At 39.8% G+C, this 10,892-nt stretch overlaps 1 long non-coding RNA gene across 2 annotated transcripts; it reads left to right on the top strand.

Moving 5' to 3' along the window:
* Positions 1-8,493: 8,493 nt before the first annotated feature.
* LOC139649773 (uncharacterized) lies at positions 8,494-10,583 on the top strand. 2 transcript variants are annotated; one of them, XR_011695625.1, is made up of 4 exons: positions 8,494-8,632; positions 8,750-8,813; positions 9,008-9,052; positions 9,137-10,583. It is a non-coding gene; the product is annotated as an uncharacterized lncRNA (long non-coding RNA). The 2 variants fall into 2 exon arrangements; XR_011695624.1 differs by lacking the exon at positions 8,494-8,632 and having other exon boundaries at positions 8,673-8,813.
* Positions 10,584-10,892: the final 309 nt, after the last annotated feature.

Raw genomic sequence — 10,892 nt, forward strand, 5'->3', positions numbered from 1 at the left:
CCTTCATTGGCTCCCAATTCAAGCCAGGTCTGACTTTAAGGTGCTTCTGTTAACATATAAATAATTACATGGGCACGTCATATTTACCCGCATCATCCCTTATGCTCCCCCTTGTGCCCTCTGATCGCAGGGCGCTGGTTACCTCACTGTCCCTAGAATAAAGAAAAAAGCAGGCAGTAGAGTGTTCTCCTACTGAGCTCCCTATCTCTGGAATCAGCTACCTTCTACCATCAGGGAGGCAACTTCTGCAGAAATCCTCAAATCCAAACTCAAAACCTATTTATTCTAAGTCATATGGCCTACCATAGCACTGTCTAGCTTGGAATCGACACAGCCTCTCCTCCTATACCTTAGCTTAGACAGTATTAACATATGGATCTGCCATTGGGTTGCCTGGTTACTGCATGTCTACTCACTGCTGCTGTCTGTATGAGTGTGTATGTGGCTGAAGGTGTCTGAGTATGTGTGTTGTGTATGCACGGCTGTGTGTGTGTGTGTGTGTGTGTGTGTGTGTGTGTGTGGCTGTCCATCTGTCTTCCCTCTTTCTCAGACACTGGTGCAGTGTTTCTACCTGGCAGACACTGTTGCTGCTCTAGCCCTTACAGTCATCAGTACTGGTCAAAGTCCCATATCTGATGCTGTTTCTACCTGGATGTGAATTGCGAGTGCTGCCCTTGTTTCTGTGGATATTAGCGCTGATCGAGGCCCAAGCTGTCTGCCGGATTTTGCCTCTCTCTGCCTTGGGGGGGGGGGGGGGGGGGGGGATGTTTTTTTCCTGTTTTTTTCCTAACAAAGTTTTCTTGCAAGTTTGGAAGTTTTCTTGGACTGTTATGTCTTGCTAAAGTCTGCTTTTTGTGTGTCTCTTGCTTTTCCTGATGTTTGTCCTATATCATTCTGTTCTATGGTTGATTGTTGATCAGTTAGACCTAGTTAGGCTCATTCTCTGAATGTTGAGACATATATGTGATAAAGAGCTAGATAAAAAAAAAAAACTTGAACTTGAACTTGCCTTGAGCAAACCAATTTCACCATGTGTCATAACGTAATCGTAATGTATATCGTAACATATCGGTTCCATCATAAATTAAAAGAAAATTATCCAAATGACTAAATGCATGTTTGGTTTCTTACTATCCAGCACCACACCATGTTCCTCATCTAATCTAATCTAATCTAGTGGTTGCAGCAGAGAATTCTGAGCACTTGCATGTTATGTGTGCCAAACAATGTGTTATAATTCAATATTCAAAATGATACATCATCCAGTCTGTAAAAGTGGTTTCATTTTGACAACCAAGGACTTTTAAAAGCACATTTTTCTGTGCAATCTGTCATTTTAAGAGGTGTGTACAAGCAACGTAAACCAGTGTATATGAATCATATCCAGTCAACACCGCTTCACTGTTTCCCAACAGCAATGAGATTAGTTCTCTAGGTCTTGCATGCACTGTGGACAGCAATGTTTAAGATTATCCCCCAAATACATAATTTCATCATATACAAAATGACAACACCTTTGACAGCTGATTGGACGACTGAGTGCAGACATTTTCTTTAAAAAGTGTACATGGACATATCTCAGACCAAGGCAAACTTCACCACCAGACTCTCAACGTGACAACATTACCATTATTCTTTGACTCAAGGTAGGATTTTCAGTGGAGACTATTCATTTTCAGAATTGCAGGCTTCAGCTCATACAAATGAATTAACTGCTCAATTTTTTCTTCTGCTGTAGGGAGGATCCTAGTGTGCTTCAGCTATGAAACTGCTGGTCCTGGCTATGTGCTTCATAGCACTAAGTTCCTCCTTCCCTGTAAGTTTCCATGTCAACAAATATTCATAACCAACCATGTCTGATAGGTTCTGTAATTAACAGGATTGTATTAGGTTGAATGTTGCTTACATTGCTTATAATATGAAAATTGTTAATTTCTAAAGGTGTCTGAGGAGAAGGACCGAGTCAAACGCTCAGACAGTTATGAGGTCAGCTGGGCACAAGACTTTCTTACCTACAAAAAATTCTACCTATTGATTCTAATACTCTATTCTGTACTCTACTCTTTTGTGAAAACGAAAAATTTTTCTTCACACTGTTTTCCAGATGCACCGATTTTATGGAGGTTATATGCAACCTCAGTTCCCGTCATTCTACCCCAGCAATCAACCCAACCAAGCTTTGATGGCGTTTACTGCCATTCCTGTTGGCAAGTCTTGCCAATTCTGCTGCTCCTGCTCCAGCTCCGGCTCCTGCCCCGGCTCCGGCTCCTGCCCCGGCTCCGGCTCCTGCCCCGGCTCCAGCTCCGGCTCCGGCTCCGGCTCCTGCCCCGGCTCCGGCTCCTGCTCCTGCCCCTGCTCCTGCAGCAAAATGAAATGGGAAAATGGCAGACTGGGAAAATCTGACTTCAAAACTTGTTTAGACTTTATAAAGTTTATTTCGTGTTAAGAAAATGTGACTTCCGTAACTGAAATTGAAAAATACATCAGTAAAAATAAATCAATAAATGTATAAAAGTATGCTGTTGTTTTTCTCCCTTTTTTCATCCCTTATTTCACTCCACACTCCCTTATGCCTGTAGGCGTGTACAGGATTGATGAACACAGTAAGGGTCTCTCTCTCTCTCTCTCTCTCTCTCTCTCTCTCTCTAACACAGATATGATCATTGTTTTACAGTGCTTACGATTTTAAATTATACATTTTTCCATTATACTGTAACTGCAAACTACTGCATTTGCCATGACAATGCTGAGCCCTTATGTTTACACTCAGACGTTACAGCAGTGTAGTTTTGGCAGGAAACAGGAGATAGTCTTAAAAAATGCTTCCCAAGCAGACTGTGTGCAAAATAAAGGAACCAAAGAGTCCCTAGCTTTGTGAAGATGGCAAGGGGGTTGAGTGCACATGTGCAAATGCTTATGTAACTCAGCTGTCAACCAATCAGCTGCAAATGCTCAGTCTGTCTGTTCTCTCTGCTCGATTAAAGTCCAGGAAGTCCTGAGGAGTGATAGCTCTCTCTTATTATGAATCTCAGAGGGATCTCTGTTATAAGTGGAACAAGATGGAACACGCCTTGATAGGCACAACAATCAGTATGTATCTTATACCAAACCACATATTAGATCATGCTGAAATAAGTCTTAAATCTTAATCATATAATTTCCCATGCCTTAGTTCTTGTCTTTATGTACTTTAGTTCTAGGTTTTTTTATCCTGCCAAGACACGCCCAAGTTGGGTACTGAATCAGTCTAATTGTGTTCTAACTTTTTGCTGTTCTAAAAAATGTTTGCTTTGTGCAAAGCTAACTTTTATTCATGTTTTATGTACACAGAGATACCCAAACCTGTTCTGACCCTGCACCATAACTTTTCTGATATATACAAAGGGGAAACTATAACACTCAGATGCAACATACAGGTTAGAAGAGTGGGAGAACACTGGGAGTACAGATGGTTTCAGGACGGAGATCTTCACGAGCTAATTTTCTCCTCTAAAGAGAATGAGTACACAGACAGCCTCTATAACAAAGGTGTCTCTGTTGAATTTATGCTGGAGGGTAAAAAGACAGGAAATTTCTGCTGCATGGGTGTACGCAAGAGCGACATGCAGCAATCCCATGTGTGCGATCCAATTGAACTGTTTACGGTGAGTTTATCATTGCTTTGTTACGTAATGATTTTGGGATTTTGATTTTGACTCATTCATTGCATGCAGATCTGGAAATAGTTTTGAAAATTACACTTTCATCACCCGTGCTGCAGTGTTGGGGAAATGTAATTTAAGTCCTAGTAAAGGGTAAATTATGTTTCCTCTACATTAGCAATACCGTACACTGACCTGACTGCGTCTCCTTCACGGTGGCTGAGGGTTGGAGACTCAGCCACCCAGAGCTGTCAAGTTGACCGTTCATCAAAAGGTTGGAAGTATTACTGGTACAGGGCCGTCCCCTACAAAGACGGGTTACCCTCATCATCGATAAAGTCCCTCTCTGTGGAGATGCTACCAGGCAGCCAGCATGGGGCTGGTGGCTCACTGTCCTTCAGCCCTGTCGGTCTGAATCACATAGAAGTATATGTGTGTAGAGCTGGGAGAGGAGATCCAGAATAATATACCAGGTACAGCAGACCTCAGCTTCTTTAGGTGTCAGGTGAGTTGGCTTGAGTTCCTGCTCCTAAGACACAGTTATACACATACACACACACACACACACACACACACACACACACACACACACACACATACATAGTAATCCATCCCCTACTCCCACCCTCAGGTTCATCTCCATCAGCCACTTTGAGAGTCAGTCCTAATAAAGCGCAGCATTTTGACAATGATGCTTACTCAGTGAGCTGCGAGGGACATGGGAATTCCACCGGATGGAAAGTGAAAAGATTCACATGGAGCAAAGGCCAATCAGAGTGTGGAACTGGCTGGGGAACAGTGACAGGATCCTCTTGCTACATCAACACATCCACTTATGATTCTACTGAAGCCCTCTAATGGTGTCAGTTGGACTCAAGAGAATACAGTGATGCTGCGAACATCTCTCAGTGGAGTAAGTGCAATCTCTGAAAAAACATGAACAAATAACACCTCACCAAATACACAGAAGAGGTGACCATAGCTTTTATTTCAATATTACTGGTTGTAATAGTATTGATGATGTGTTGTGCAGTCAGACCTGTGATTCTAGAGAGCCCCATCCTGCCAGTGACTGAAGGAAACTCTGTGAAGCTAGGCTATAGATATGTGACACCGCCCTCTGACCTCGGAGCTGAGTTCTACAGATACGACTCGCTCATCAGCAGTGAGGGAACAGGCGAGATGATCATCCATAGTGTGTCCCAGTCAGACGAGGGCAGCTACTGGTGTAAACACCCTGTCCTAGGAGAATCCCCATCAAACTGGTTATCAGTGAGACGTGAGAGATGGATGAATTCTTCTAATTGCTGGTACAGTAATTGGTACAGTGACTTCAAGCCACATCATCCCACAGTCCTTTCACCAAGCAAAATGTAAAAATGAACGTGAATTTGTGCCCCAGTCTCACTCATTCACAAATGGTTTATATAGTGACCTTATAGGTTCATCACAACAAATGCAATTCCCAAGCTTACTCTTCTAACTTCTCTACCTTACTTAGCCCCTCATATTGTAGTTTTTTTTTTTTTTAGCTCATTACTGTAAAATACATTTGTCATCATTATTATTATTGGAAGTGAATATTTCACTTTGAAACGTGTTGCACAGGATTTTCTTTTCAGACTGTGATTGCAGGTACTGTGCAACTGAACACCCACTATATAATCATAGGCAGGGCAGGGTGAATAGTTATGTTTCCACATTTCCTGCCCCGACCATTATCAGTCATAAACAACAATACTGAGCCCTCTCTGACACTCCTAAATGAGATTTGGCATGGTTTGATATAGCACAGACCCAAAAATACGTGTCAATCAAAAGCATCTGTCATTATTTCTCCAAAATCATTCATTACTTTCCTCTTTTAGCTTCCTCTGTGTCTCATCACCTATCACAAGCTTCAATCACCTGGGTGCTGTGTGCTTTACAAATGATGTGTCATTTCAACCAGCCATGAAATGATACAAAGTGATGAGTAAGTACTCCAATGTTTAACTTGGGATTAATCTAACCCTCATGACAGGAGCTCAAATATCATAAATATCACAACATTTATGGTTTTATTCCCCTCCACAGCAGTCTCATCTAAAGAAGATGAGGGACCAGAATCCTGCAGTGTTTTGCCGATGGAGCGTCTGAGTTTTCACTCTCAATCTAGCGGTATTTCAAATGTTTTAGCTTGACGCATAGCTTTTAGCTTTTGCATATAGTGTAAAACGCAAGCTAGGCATGGGCAACTCTATTTTTCAGGATAGTGAAATCTGTAATGTAATGCAAAAACAACTAAAGGAATGCAAAAGAGTTGGTAAGCAGGTTAGTAAATTGATATTACCATAAAATGCAAGGCTTTTATTAATCTGGGTATAAAATACTGATATTGCCTTGTTGTCATTTCTGCTGATATACTTTTCCACACACTGTAGCATATTCTTTTACTGAATGCTGCATATCTGTTCTTGGATCTGCGTTTGTGGGATATTTAAACAGTGTTCCATGTTTTAAGAGAAATTTGATAATTTAAACATTAGCACCACCAAAAAATACTTTGAAAACAGTGCAGTTTGCATTGCCCAAAATGCACAAACACAGAGATCTACTTAATACACACACCTTTGCCTTCATAAAATGGCCACCATCCATTAATTCTGCAGCACTTTTCAGATCTCCTCTAATAAGGACTCAGGACTGCTATGATATGCAGCATGAATTTATTGTACTAAAGCATCAAAAATCCTACATATGGATAAACATGTATTGCACGCACAGACGAGGGAGAAAAGTATCATAAGCTAAGTAACATTAGTTAGCGCTAGATAGAAAATTAGCTAATTGTTTTGCTCTGTTTTTGCTTTCCCAATGCTATTAACCAGAACTGCTGATGGTTGTGTTATGTTTTCAGTTCAATGAACTACGTTTGAAGTTGACACCAAGCCAGCGTTCAAACACTGGCAAGAATTACCATAGCATCTGGTGTGCTGCCAAGACTTTCTTACAGCCTATCGATGGATAAATTGATAGATGAATACCAATTCCATTGAGGCAAAGTAAAGGTAAAATCAAGGATTATAATCCACATTTGGAACAACAGCAGCCTATAAATAACTTTTACAAGCCCACTCACATGGCTTCAGTGGCTTGCAAATTAATTTCTGTGTATTAACAAATGTTGCAACATGGCCAGTGCTTGAGTCATTTTGATCTTCCAGGTTTGTGCTCCTACTTAAAAAGATTGCTGTATGTCGTTACTTTTTAGTGGGTTAGATTTCTCAGGCGCACTGTAGGACCTTAAAATAATGATCCGTGACATTTTCTTATTAATAAATTTCCATTTTGCTACTCTCTATTGCCGACTGATATAACACAATTGTGATTCAACCTGTAGGCCTACCATGTTCATGAAAGCTTTTATATTTGCTACATTTGCTTTTCTGAACATCACATTTCAGTAGCTGTTTCTAAGTGTTGTGCCCAAATTTGCTTCCCCTAAAAATGTGTTTCTTCCGGCAGAGACGAAAATAATGTAATTTGAAATGTTATGGATTGCTTTCATATATTGCTGGCTTTTTAAAGTAAACTTTGTAAAGGAACATTTTAAAAACAATTTCATGGGATTACAAAGAAAGAAAATAGCCTATTGAAAGTAACTGACCTAGTTGCCTCATAATAAATGGAGATCAGACGGAGGTTGTCAGGCTGTACTCTGCTCTATTTGTCATTTTTCCCAACACACGCTGAGCCTAAAATAAAAAACAAATCTCACGGACTACCACTTTTTACTAGCTTTATCATTTACTGTCAGCTATGTGACTCCTGTTTAACTGAATATGCTACATATTATTATTATTATTATTTATTTATTTAAAAGGGACAATGTACAGTTCAAACATAAATGTCACCATTTGATGCACCATACCAGATTATAGCTGCAAGCTAATTCTCATCTGTAGTCCCTATATAAGGTGTCTGAAAACTGTACACACTGTAAAGCCTATTGCCCAGATTGTCATTATGTGCCTGCCTGTGTTAAGTGTCTGTGTGTGTTTGTAGGTGTGAGCGTGTTTGGATACTGTTGAGTATATCCTTGATTGTTGTGATTTTGTTCAAATGGAAAATAAACACATTAACATTTTTATCATAAAGAGATAATTTTGCGACATCAATCTAGTCTCCCTAGATCTGGAGTATAAGCCTTCATTGCTTGATATATTATGCATGCAAAATTATACAAACAAAAATAAAGCAACCCTTTTTGATTCTTCAGAGCATAACATTTAATATTGTCTTGTACTATCTGCTGTGATACAAGGCTCCATTACAACTCATTAAATTCTACTATTCAAACCATGGTCCTCTGTCTGCTTTATATTTGGGTTTTCATATCAATGTTGGTCTTCAGGCTTTTCTTATCTGTCTAGGATGGGAAATGAAAACCATTTAAATCTCAGGATAGTCAAAGACAAAATGTGAACGTAGTAACAATATTCCATGACTGCGCTCAAGGAAATAAAAGAGACTACCACAGTAAACAAGATGATTACAACATGAGGAAGGTATTTGGAAAGGATTAGGCAAGTATTGCTTTGCCTGTGGAAATATGGCAGTAACTGATATTATTGTTTTGCAAGTCACCCACATAGACTTGAAATTCACCTCCAAATGTAACTAACTGAAAAATGTGTGTGCGTGTGTGTGTGTGTGTGTGTGTGTGTACATATTGCTGTACTAATTGGGCTTAGTGGTTAATTCAGCTAAACACTCGGCATGTGTCAGGATTAGGAACAGCGTGTGAACTTTTAAGTTACAAAAAACCACATTTAACTTGGGCAATGTAATTGTGTTCACGCCTGTTTTGGTTCTGTCTGCGGAGGTTGCCATGAGACTAACCACATCTGAGATGAAGTAACATGGTGAAAGCTGGACAGCAGGAACACTAGCCATGTAGACCTACCATTCAACAGCTAATGGAGCTTTCCTGAAGGACCAGCTTGAAGGTACAGTACATAAACTGATATTTATTATCAAGCTGTTTACATTAATATTGTATCATTGGTTTGCTGAGGACATTAGTACTACTAGCACTACTAACTATCAAAGGATTTGTGTTACAGATTCAAGTACATGATGAATTTAATTCTTCTGATGATTTTCTTCTTCATCAATTGCCCTATGGCTGTAAGTACAAAAGAACCAAAACCTACCTAAGTTTTTTTTGAATATTTGTTGAAATTTGTGGAAAGATTATTTTTTTTTTATTATTATTATTATTTTTTTTATTATTATTTAGTTATTATTATTTCTGAGTTGTATCTTTGATCTTGATCTCTTCAGCTAACACAGAAACCAACCAACCATTTTTTTTCTTGCAGACTTCCAGTCGTCACTTCCACAGCAGTGACTCTGACAGCGAGGAGGTAAGAACAAAATCACTCCCTTAATTTCAAGTCGAGAAATTGTGAACCTCACAATAGATTGATGATTTTTAAATCTCATTGCAGAGATTCTATCCGTACCCAACATTTTCTTGGATTTGGCCAAGACCGGTGCCTCCCCGGCCTTCCGTCCCTTTCTGGCCTCTGTGGCCGGCTCCTGCTCCTGCTCCTGCTCCTGCTCCTGCTCCTGCTCCTGCACCTGCTCCAGCTCCAGCTCCAGCTCCAGCTCCAGGTCCTGCTCCAGGTCCTGCTCCAGGTCCTGCTCCAGGCCCGGTCCCACAGCCCACCCCGGCCCCAGCTGCACCCACCCCCCGAGGAGATAATGGATAAACCATATTGATCTCAGTGCAAGAACAGCAGAAACACTCCAAGTCAATCACCTCAAATTCTCCAACAACAGAGTGGGTATTCAGTGAAGATTTATGGAAAAATATATGTGTTTTGCCGTGTGTGGCAACTGAATTTCACTCTGGGATAAATAAAATATCTATCTATCTATCTATCTATCTATCTATCTATCTATCTATCTATCTATCTAATTGTGTCAGTAGCAAAATGAAAAATGTGTTTATCCAAGTTCTACATGTCAGCACATTGAACTGCTGTTTGTTGTTTTTTAATTGGAATGTTCTATTCGTTTACATGTTTTCAGTATTGGTTTGGAACTATTCCACATTCTTGTGTATGTTACTGCTGACTGATTTCATATGAATCTAATTTTCATATTTCTATTGTTTTAATCACTATGTGTTTTTTAAACTCTTTATCATATGATACGATGCACTGGTCAATATGATATCTTGACTTTGAACATGTAAAATTGAAATAGGCACTGAGTCAGGGCGTAATTATGAGTTTATCCAAGGCTGGTGTGTGGAAGGTGGTGGAGACACCTGTGGGAAGATGCTGACGGCACGCCAGCGTAATATCCACTGAGTGGGCACACACACCCTATCCCTGCATGAACAGCTTAAGCAAGGGATCAGCCTTGAGTCTGTAATGCCTGGGTTTCTGGTTCATCAGTGAAGTCTGCTGAACTGTATAGTTACCATGACTCAGCCGCTATTCCCTTTCATTGCATTGCACTGTTTGAGCCAGTCCACTCCCCTTTGTTGCTTTTATTGAGAGAACTTATGACAAAAAATATGCACTGTGGCCTTAACATTGTTATATCAAAAAGTACAGATTTCATCTGCCATTATCAAACAGCTAAAACACAGTTCTGTCATGGGTTATGGTAGTGCAAAGTCACTGGTTTATGCACAGTTACTGATTATGAAAATATCTTTCTTTTCCTAGTTTTGGCTTGTTATTGTGTTGCTGGTGTTTAGGAAACTGTAAATAAATAGAAACTGGCAAACTTTATCAACTAACTTACAGTAAGTAAAACTAAGCCAACCAAACCACACCCTTGAACTATGCATGGAATGGCAAGAGTTAAGAAAATAAGATGCAATTGGTATAAATATTTTTGTAGAGGCAGTATTGTTGTATATTAAATTATTCAAATGTGGTATACATGGTATGCAGGACATTATGTCATCATAGTGGCGTCTGTCTGTCTGTCTGTCTGTCTGTCTGTCTGTCTGTCTCTCTGTCTGTATGTATGTATGTATGTATGTATGTATGTAGACACATTCTAGTGAGCACAATAACTCAAGAACAATACATGATAGAAACTTCATACTTTCACCACAGGTTCCCCCTATAGAGGAGATGACCTGAATAGATTCTGGAGCACCTTGCTGCATACATTTGCATATTAATGAGGGGAAGATTTTCTTGAAATTACTATAACTTTAGGATACTGAGTTCATTTTAA

This window comes from Centroberyx affinis, unplaced genomic scaffold (assembly GCF_046629955.1).
Source record: "Centroberyx affinis isolate AG114_WGS23_722 - 3 ecotype Tasmania unplaced genomic scaffold, CSIRO-AGI_Caff_v1 ptg001396l_1, whole genome shotgun sequence".
Taxonomy (NCBI): domain Eukaryota; kingdom Metazoa; phylum Chordata; class Actinopteri; order Beryciformes; family Berycidae; genus Centroberyx; species Centroberyx affinis.